Below are 8,533 nucleotides of genomic sequence, written 5' to 3' on the forward strand. Positions count from 1 at the left end.
GTAGAAACCTTTAACAGATCTAGGGCTCTTAGGCTGCGCTGGGTGAAGAGCATCACACAATTGCTTCTTGAACCCTGAAAGTTCTTGCTTACCATCTGCTTTCTTCCTTCTGCCTGGGCTGCCCACCTCCTGACCTGGTCCCTTCACACCTCAGCTCAGCTCTCACCTCCTCCTGGCAGCCCTCCCAGAGTGCCTCTGGAGGGGTGGCTGCTCCTCTGAAGCATCCTGGGCCACCCCCATCAATGCACAGCTCATCTTGGGGGTATTCTTTCTGTCCCCCATGTCCCCCTGAAGGTGAGTGCCTGGAGAGAGGGACTGGGTGTACCCCCAATTTCCACAGGGGCCTGAGGCTTCTCGCCTGATCCAAGAACCTGGACCCCAGCCTGGCACCTGCTCCTCAGCCCCTCCTGCCCTTCTGATCATTGGCGGGTCCTCGGTCTGCCCACAGGAGGCTGAGCTCACTGGGGCAGAGCCGTTCCTCCTCCCGCGTGCCAGCCTGTGCTGGCTGTCGCCACAGCTGAATTCCATTTCAACCTCCAGCAGCCTTGCTGTCTCTACTTAATGGCTGGGGAAACTGAGGTACAGAGAGAGAAAAGGACGTACTCGAGGTCACTCAGCCAGAGTAAGGCAGAGCAGAGTGAGGAAGAGCTGGGATTCTTATCTAGGACCTACCAGGGAGGCCGTTCGGGCCTAGAGTCAATCCCTACCATGAGCTGCTTTGACTCTGAGTCCCCAGGCGTGGGGGGAATGTGTGAAAGTCCCTTCCATACACAAACTCATAAATTCACACACAGATGTACACAGATGGGAACACGCTGAAGTACACGCACAGCTATCTGTGACATACAAACTGCTAGATGCACGCTTGCACACACACACACACACACACACAACCGCATTCAACTCTGAGCCTGCCCCCTGTATAGTGTAGTGTCAGGGGGCTCTGGGCCTGTCTCCCATACCGGAAAGCCCAGGTGGGGTACCTGCGTACGGAGGGGGCAGCTTGTCCAGCCCAGAATCAGGGTGGGGTGCTCAGACTGGCAGACCAGGCCTCTCCCCTGCCCCGTCCCTGCCCCAGAGTCCACCAGCCCCAGCTGAGCCCCAGGCGTCCCAGCACCCGGAACCTGCAGCCCCTCCACTGCCCCATGCCTGTCCGTACATCTGGCCTCCGACCCCAGCTCTATGGACCCCTCGCCTTCTGCTCACTGGGTCACTCTCTGGCCCGTGAGGCCCAGCAGACCAGGCCTCAGAGCAGGGCAGTTGGCTTAAGACCCAGGGAGCCAGGCCTGGCTCTCCGGGTAGACGCTGTCACCGGGTCATTCATAGATCCTGGTCCCCTGGCCTGGAGGTCCCCGCTTACCTTTGGGAGTGGCAGGTGGGTGTCGGGCCTGCTGCACGCAGACCTCAGAGCCTCTGTTTGTCCAGACCAAGGTCTCCCCACCCCCTACCCAGCCAGCCTGGGCTGGATCAATGGCCCACAGCCATGGCCGGGGTGTCTGGCCCTTGTCCCCTGTGGCCTGTGGCCCCAAGCTCCACGGGCCTCCCGTTGGGCTGGGGACAGCACTGTGACTGAGCATGTAAACAGGCCGGAGGCAGGAGGCAGGCAGTGCCCCGCCCCGCCTCGCCCCGCCCCGTGGGCACCCTGGAGGCTGGTGGGCAGGTGCAGGAGATCTGAGCTCTCCCCCGAGGCCTGTTGCCTGGTGACATTCCTGCCTGGTTACAGCCCCTGGTCCCCTAGAGCATGAGGTGGGGTGACCAAGGACTCGGGGCTGTGCGGGGGCCCGTGCAGGGTGGGCAGGGGCTCACGCGGGTCTCCTTACCTGGACAGGTGAGACCAGAGGAGCCAGTGGCTCCGAGAGAGGCAAGGAGGCTGGGCCCCTGTGCTCTGGGGACGGGAGGGGAGAAAAATGGAGTTGGGGTGGCTTTGGTGCTATTTTCTGTTTAGCTGGAAATTAGTTGAATTTCTACTTGATTCTAGATAGCTGTGCTGTCCATTTTGGTGGCCTCTGGCCACATGCAGCTCTTGAGCCCCTGGGATGCGGCCAGTCTGAACTGAGACGTGCCACATGGGCAAGATCTATACCAGGTTTCAAAGACTGAGTGCAAAGAATGTAATATAAGCTCAAGGAGCATTTTTTATGTTGATCACATGTTGAAATGATAACACGTTAGCTGTATAGGGTTAATAAAATATATTATTGAAATTCATTTCACCTGCTTATTTTTACATTTTTTAATGTGACTTCAAGAACATTGGATACTTCAATAAAGTTTTAAAAAAATATCACATTTGACCAAAACAGAACACTGGGATCACAAGTGTGGTATTGAACGGAGCCGCAGCAGAGATGGTGGGTTTAGACATGACCGTGCTCAAAAGCACGTGTTGGGAACCAGGGTTTTCTGGGTGTGTACAGACTGGTGGCCACCTCCAGGCAAGGGAATGGCTGGGCTCAGGCTCAGGCAGGGGGCACACTGAGAGGCTGGGTGGGGAACACCTTAGGGATTCTGGGGGGGGAAACACCTTCCCTCTCTTCTCCTACCCCTTAGCCCTGCCCAGGGCCTAACCCTGACCTGAGACCACGGACCCCAGCCCTGCCCCCACTACATCACCCCCGCCCTGGACAATTTTCCCTACTCCCTCCAGTCTCCCCTCCTCTCAGGCCCTGGCCCCGCGCCCCTGCAAACGTTCCAAGGGACGGATGCTTAGGATGGGAGCAAGGAGCATTGGGGGGCAGGTAGAGACACCCACAAGCCTTGCCTCTGTCCCCCTCCAAAGCGGCCCAGGCCCCCGGACCAGGCAGGCTGGTAGCTGGACAGTCTTTGAAAAGCAGAAGATCTTGTGCAATCATGTCCTCTGTACTTATCTGCCGCCCAGCCATCGATTGGCCACAGCCTGGGGGGGAAGGGCTGACATGGCGGCGGGCAGCAAAGGGTTAAGGGAGGCATTTGAAAGCAGGGGCAAGGGTGCCAACTCCCCAGTTGCTCAGAGAGCCGTGGGTGGAGACTGCCACTGAGACAGGCTGCCCTCTGTCAACGGGGCAACCATATGGCCTGGAGACTCTTTTCCCTGAGGCAGCGGGACACGGTCACAAACAGGGGATGAAGGCCTTTCTGCTCCCTGGGAATCTGCATTTCACACTAACACTGGGTCCCCTTGGTCTGCAGGGACAGGGGAACCACCTGGAGGCCTGGCCGGTGAGGCTTGGAGGCCACAGGGCACAGCAGGCTGACCCAGCAGGACAGGGAGAGACAGGCTTAAGCATGTGCACCACACTCGGGCGACAAGGGTCCAGCTGGGGGCTGGAGAACAGAGGACCTGGCCCGAATCTCAGTTCTTCCACCTGCTGTGACCTGGCAAGACACATCACCTCCCCAAGCTGCCATCTTGTCACCTGTGGAACAGGGATGATAAAGCTGGGTTGTGGAAGGCAGAAAGATGGAACTGGATGTGAATGGCAGGCGCTGTGCCTGGCATGCGGGAGGCCCTTAAAAAACATTAGCTGCCGTTCTTTCAATCCAAGCTTAGGGTGGAGTCAGGGGCAGGGGCAGGCAGCTACACCCTCCCTCACCCTCCAGGTCCTGGCGGGTGCTGTGAGCGGGGCTCACTATGGACCAGGCATTGTGCCCAGCACTTCTTGCATTATATCATTTACTTCTCACAACCACCCTTTTGTCGATACCATTTTTAGCCCTAATTTGCAGAAACTGAGGAGGCCCTGGTGAAATTTGAACTCATGACTCCTGGTTTATTAATCATGCAAATGTATTAAGCACTTACAAAGTGTCAGGCTGTGCTGGGTACTGGGGACAGGGACATGAAGGAGACACGTCTGACATCTGCTCAACAGAGCTGGATGTTATGGAAAAGTCCTCGGTTGGAAAGGAAGACAGTTGGACATTAGCATCCCCCTTCATAAGACATTCTGAAGATGAGTTGACACTCCAAGAGGGAGGCCAGGGGGTGGCAAGTCACAACCCTGACCTCAGCCCTGGGTGCCTCCCAGCGGGATGGGTGCCTCCCAGAGGGATGGTTGTTGCCTGCCTTCCTGGTAGTCCAGAGAAGATGCTTGTGATGTGTTGACCTCCCCCCCAATTCATATATGGAAGCCCCAGTACCTCTGGATATGACCTTATTTACAAATAGGGTTATCACACATGTAATTAGTTAAGATGAGGTCACACTGGAGAAGGGTGGGTCCCTAATGCAATATGATTCATGCCCTTATGAAAAGGGGAAATTTGGAGACAGACACACACACACAGAGAATTCCACGTGAACATGAGGGCAGAGATCAAGATTATATTTCTACTGGCCAAGGCGAGACAAAGATCGCCAGCAAACTAGCAGAAAGTAGGGAAGAGCCATGGAATGGATTCTTCCTCACAGCCCCCAGAAAGAATCAACCCTGCGAACTGCCCTGATCTTGGACTTCTCACCTCCAGAACCGTGAGACATTACATTGCCATTGTTTAAGCTGCTCAGCTTTGGGAATTTCCTAGCGGTCCAGTGGTTAGGATTCCGTGCTTCCATTGCAGGGGGCATGGGTTGGGGAACTAAGATCTCGCATGCCACGAGGCCAAAAAAGCTGCCTAGTCTGGGTATTTTGTTACACAGCCCAGGCAAACTAACACAAGGTGCTGGTAAAATGCCATGGAAACTCTGTTTGTGCTGTGTGAACACACCAAGTGCTCACAGGTGGCCACCAAAGAGGCTGAAGAGACAAATATCTGCATTTTTAGCGGTGTCTTGAGCTCAGTCATGGTGGAGGAGGCTGGGGAAGCTGAACTTGTCTGAACTCAGGAAAGCCCCGCAGAGAGCACCCCAACAGCCCAGATGCAGCTCGCGTCACAATGTGTCTCTGAAATTATCTCCCCCTGCTCTCTCCACCCCTAGACTGTGAGGCCCGTGAAGACAAAGAGGTCGTCTGTCTGGTCCCCTGCTGGATCCCAGCCTAGAACACTGCCTAGCACGCAGGACAAACAAACATTTGTTGAGTGAACAAATAACAGTTCCTGTCTACTCCATTGATAACACAGCATTTTGAGCTCTGTGCCCCCAGTTGGGCCCTTCACAGCGATGCCTCAGGTCCAGGCTTGGGAGTGTGACTAGGTGTCTCAGCAGAGGAAGAGACCAAGGTTCTGAGAGGAGAGGTTGGCTTGCCCCAGGATGCACCGCCCAGGGCGGGTGGAGCTGGTCTTTTTGATGGGAAGTGTATCGGTTTCCTAGGCTGCCGTAACAAATTACCATAAACTGGGTGGTCTAAAACAACAGGAATCTCTTCTCTCACAATTCAGGAGGGGAGGCCAAAATCAAATGTCTGTCCGTTCTCTCTCTGAGGGAAGAAAGAATCCTCCCTTGCCTCTTCCTAGCTTCTGGTTGTTGCCAGCAATCCTTGGCGTTTCTTGGCTTGGAGAAGCATCCTTCCAATCTCTGCCTTTATTGTCATGTGGCCGCTTTCCTGTGTGTCTGTGTCTCTGGGTCCAAATTTCCCTCTTCAGACATGGACACCAGTCATAGAGGATTTAGGGCCCCCTCTAATCCAGGACGACCTCATCTTCACTGGCTTACATCTGCGAAGACCGTGTGTCCAAACAAGGTCATGTTCACAGGTTCCCGGTGGACATGGGTTCTGGGGACACTGTTCAATCCAGCACAGGGGTGATGGTACTGTTCCAGGGGGATCAGGCTGGGGGACAGCGGGAGAGCTCCCCTTCTGGTCCTGCCCTGGAGAAGGTTCTCAGCCAGCTGAGACTCCTCTGAAACCCTCTGAGGAAGCACAGGGCTCACAGCCCTGGGGCTGTGGTGAGGGGTGAGGGGCGGGCTCCGGGTGCCCCTGCCAGACGCCGTCTAGACAGTGTCTGGGAAAACGAAGCTCTTCTAGGCCCCGAGACAGAGTAGTTGTTTCCTAGGACTGTCCTAACACGGTACCACCAACGGGGTGGCTGAGAACAACAGAAATTCATTCTCTCACGGTTCTGGAGGCTACAAGTCCAAGATCAAGGTGCTGGCAGGAACATGCTCTCTCCCAAGGCTCTAAGGGAGGACCTTCCTGCCTCTTCCAGCTGTGGTGGCTGCTGGCCTCCTTGGTGTTGCTTTGGGTTGTGGCCACGTAACTTCAACCTCTGCCTCCTTTACTGCATGGGCTTCTCCCTGTGTGTCTTTCTCAGTGTCTCTTCTCTTCCTGCAAGGACACTGGTCATATTGGATCAGGGCACACGCTAGTGACCTCATCTAGTCACAACGGCAAAGCTCCTTGTATCCAAATAAGGTCACATCCAGAGCTACTGGGGCTTGGGATTTCCACATATCTTTTGGGGGACACAGTTCAGCCTGTTACAGACAGGATGAGAGGGTGGGAGCCAGCTGCTTAGTGACAATGTTGTGGGCTGCTGTTCCAAAGGTCCGGGTCACCCTGAGTCCTCAAGTCACTTCCGAAGCCTGTTCTCTCTCTACACCTGAGCTCCTACCCTCCTCGCCCTTCTCCTACACAGACACAGGTGCGACCTCTGGAGACTCCGTGTGGCTGGGAGGAAAGGAAACCCCGTGAGCTGCACACACCTTTCCCGTTGTCTTGACCAAGCCTTCAGAGGCTGCCCTCCAGGGACCCTCTGTCACCTCTGTCCACTCACTTGCTCCTTCTCTAAACAGGTGTCAAGCAACTACTCATTGCCAGCCTGTGTGGGCCCCAAGGCCATGGAAACAAACAAGGCTCAGTGTCTGCCCTTGAGGGATGCAGCCCAGACCCGGGGGACACAGACAGTGGGACACACGGCAGACACTCTGTCATCACAGCAGCAGATGGAGGACAGGGTCCTCGGTAGACTTAAGGATGCTCCTTAATGCTTCAAGGAAGGAGAATCCATCAGGATGGGCTACCATCGATTCAAATGGGAGACCTCTCAGGAGTCACCGCCTCGGTGGCCTGAGTTCCCTCACCTGCAGAAGGATTCAAGGTCCTAAGGGCCTCCGGGACCCTTACAGAAGCTAAGACTCTGTGACTTTATGCTACTGCTAACCAGACACAGGGCTGGCCTCGTCCCCTAATAAGAAAAATGGTACCATTTACCCCATTTTACGGGTGAGAAAGTGGGGCTCAGAAAGCAATTGTCATTTGTTCTTGGTCACACAGCCAGGACCCCCTGACTTCATAGCCCTCTGATGTCATCCCCTCTGGGTGTGTGTCCCTCCCTCCTTGCCACCCCTCCCCTCCTGGCCCTCCCAGCCCTCCTGGGCCCTGGCCTCTGGCCTCTGTCTGCTGGGGGAGAACTCACAGGCCCCTGGCCTGCCCTCTCGCTGCTTTCCCAGCAGGCAGTCAGGGGAGTGGTTTCTGATCAGGGGTTTGAGGTTTGAGAGGCGCTGCCTCAAGCCAGGCCGCTGGGGACCCAGAATGGAAACTCTTCATGTATCATTCAGCCTGGCCTCCTCCACTGTGGGGTCCCCGCAGGAGGGGTTCCAGGCAGGGGGTTGTGGGGAACTATCCAAGGTCATGTGGCAAGGCTGCGGCATGGGTGGGGCTGGAACCCAAATCACCAGGTTCCCAGTCCTGTGCTCTTTCCTGCATTCTGTCCAAAACTAACCATTTAAAAATAAAGTCGAGGGCTTCCCTGGTGGCGCAGTGGTTGAGAATCTGCCTGCTAATGCAGGGGACACGGGTTTGAGCCCTGGTCTGGGAGGTTCCAACATGCAGCGGAGCAATTAGGCCCATGAGCCACAACTACTGAGCCTGTGCATCTGGAGCCTGTGCTCCGCAACAAGAGAGGCCGCGATAGTGAGAGGCCTGCGCACCGCGATGAAGAGTGGCCCCCGCTTGCCACAACTAGAGAAAGCCCTCGCACAGAAACGAAGACCCAACACAGCAAAAATAAATAAATAAGTTAATAAACTCCTACCCCCAACAGCTTAAAAAAAATAATAATAAAGACGAAGGGCAATATCATTACTGAACATGCATGTCCTTATGTGGAGAATTAACAAAAAGTTCCAAGGCACACAGAATTCCAATTATATATATATATATATATATATATAAAATATATATATATTTATTTATTTATTTATTTATATGTATATATTTTTCTCTGTGTGTGTGTGTGTGTATATATATATATATATATATTTTTTTTTTTTTTTTTTTTTTTTTTTTTGGCCTCAAATGTTGTTGCAGCCGGAGCTCCTCCCTACAGGCCGTTGAGTTTGAGGGTCCGGACCTTGCTCTCCAAGGAGCCCCTTTCCTGCTGCCCTTCAGAGGCAGCCCCAGCACTGGCTCCGGCCTCGGACGGTGCCTCTCTTCTCCTGATACTCCATGTCATCAGGGCAGCTGTTCGTGCTCGTGGGGCTGTGTGAGGTCCTAATGCCTGTGGCTCCGTCCCTTTGGCCGTCCACGCTGGTTTCTGATTTCTACGCGAGTCCAAGTTCTTGGAACCTCTATGTAACTGCCCCTCCCTCCCTTCCTTTCTTCTTTCCTCTCTCCCCTCACCCCTTCACAGTCTACACATTCACTCAGTGAACAGCCTGTGGCAGGTGCTGGGA

The 8,533-nt window shown here is 54.7% G+C and overlaps 1 protein-coding gene across 2 annotated transcripts in view; it reads right to left on the reverse strand.

The window, feature by feature from the left end:
* The window catches only part of TMPRSS6 (transmembrane serine protease 6), a 36,540-nt gene extending 34,999 nt beyond the window's left edge, over nucleotides 1–1,541 (reverse strand). For both annotated transcript variants that reach the window (XM_082634838.1, XM_082634837.1), the window contains exon 1: nucleotides 1,361–1,541. The gene's annotated coding sequence lies outside the window, so the exon portion shown is untranslated. The remainder of the gene's footprint in view (nucleotides 1–1,360) is intronic.
* Between the last annotated feature and the right edge of the window lie 6,992 nt (nucleotides 1,542–8,533).

Source organism: Mesoplodon mirus (genome assembly GCF_964341445.2).
Source record: "Mesoplodon mirus genome assembly, chromosome: 11".
Lineage (NCBI taxonomy): Eukaryota > Metazoa > Chordata > Mammalia > Artiodactyla > Ziphiidae > Mesoplodon > Mesoplodon mirus.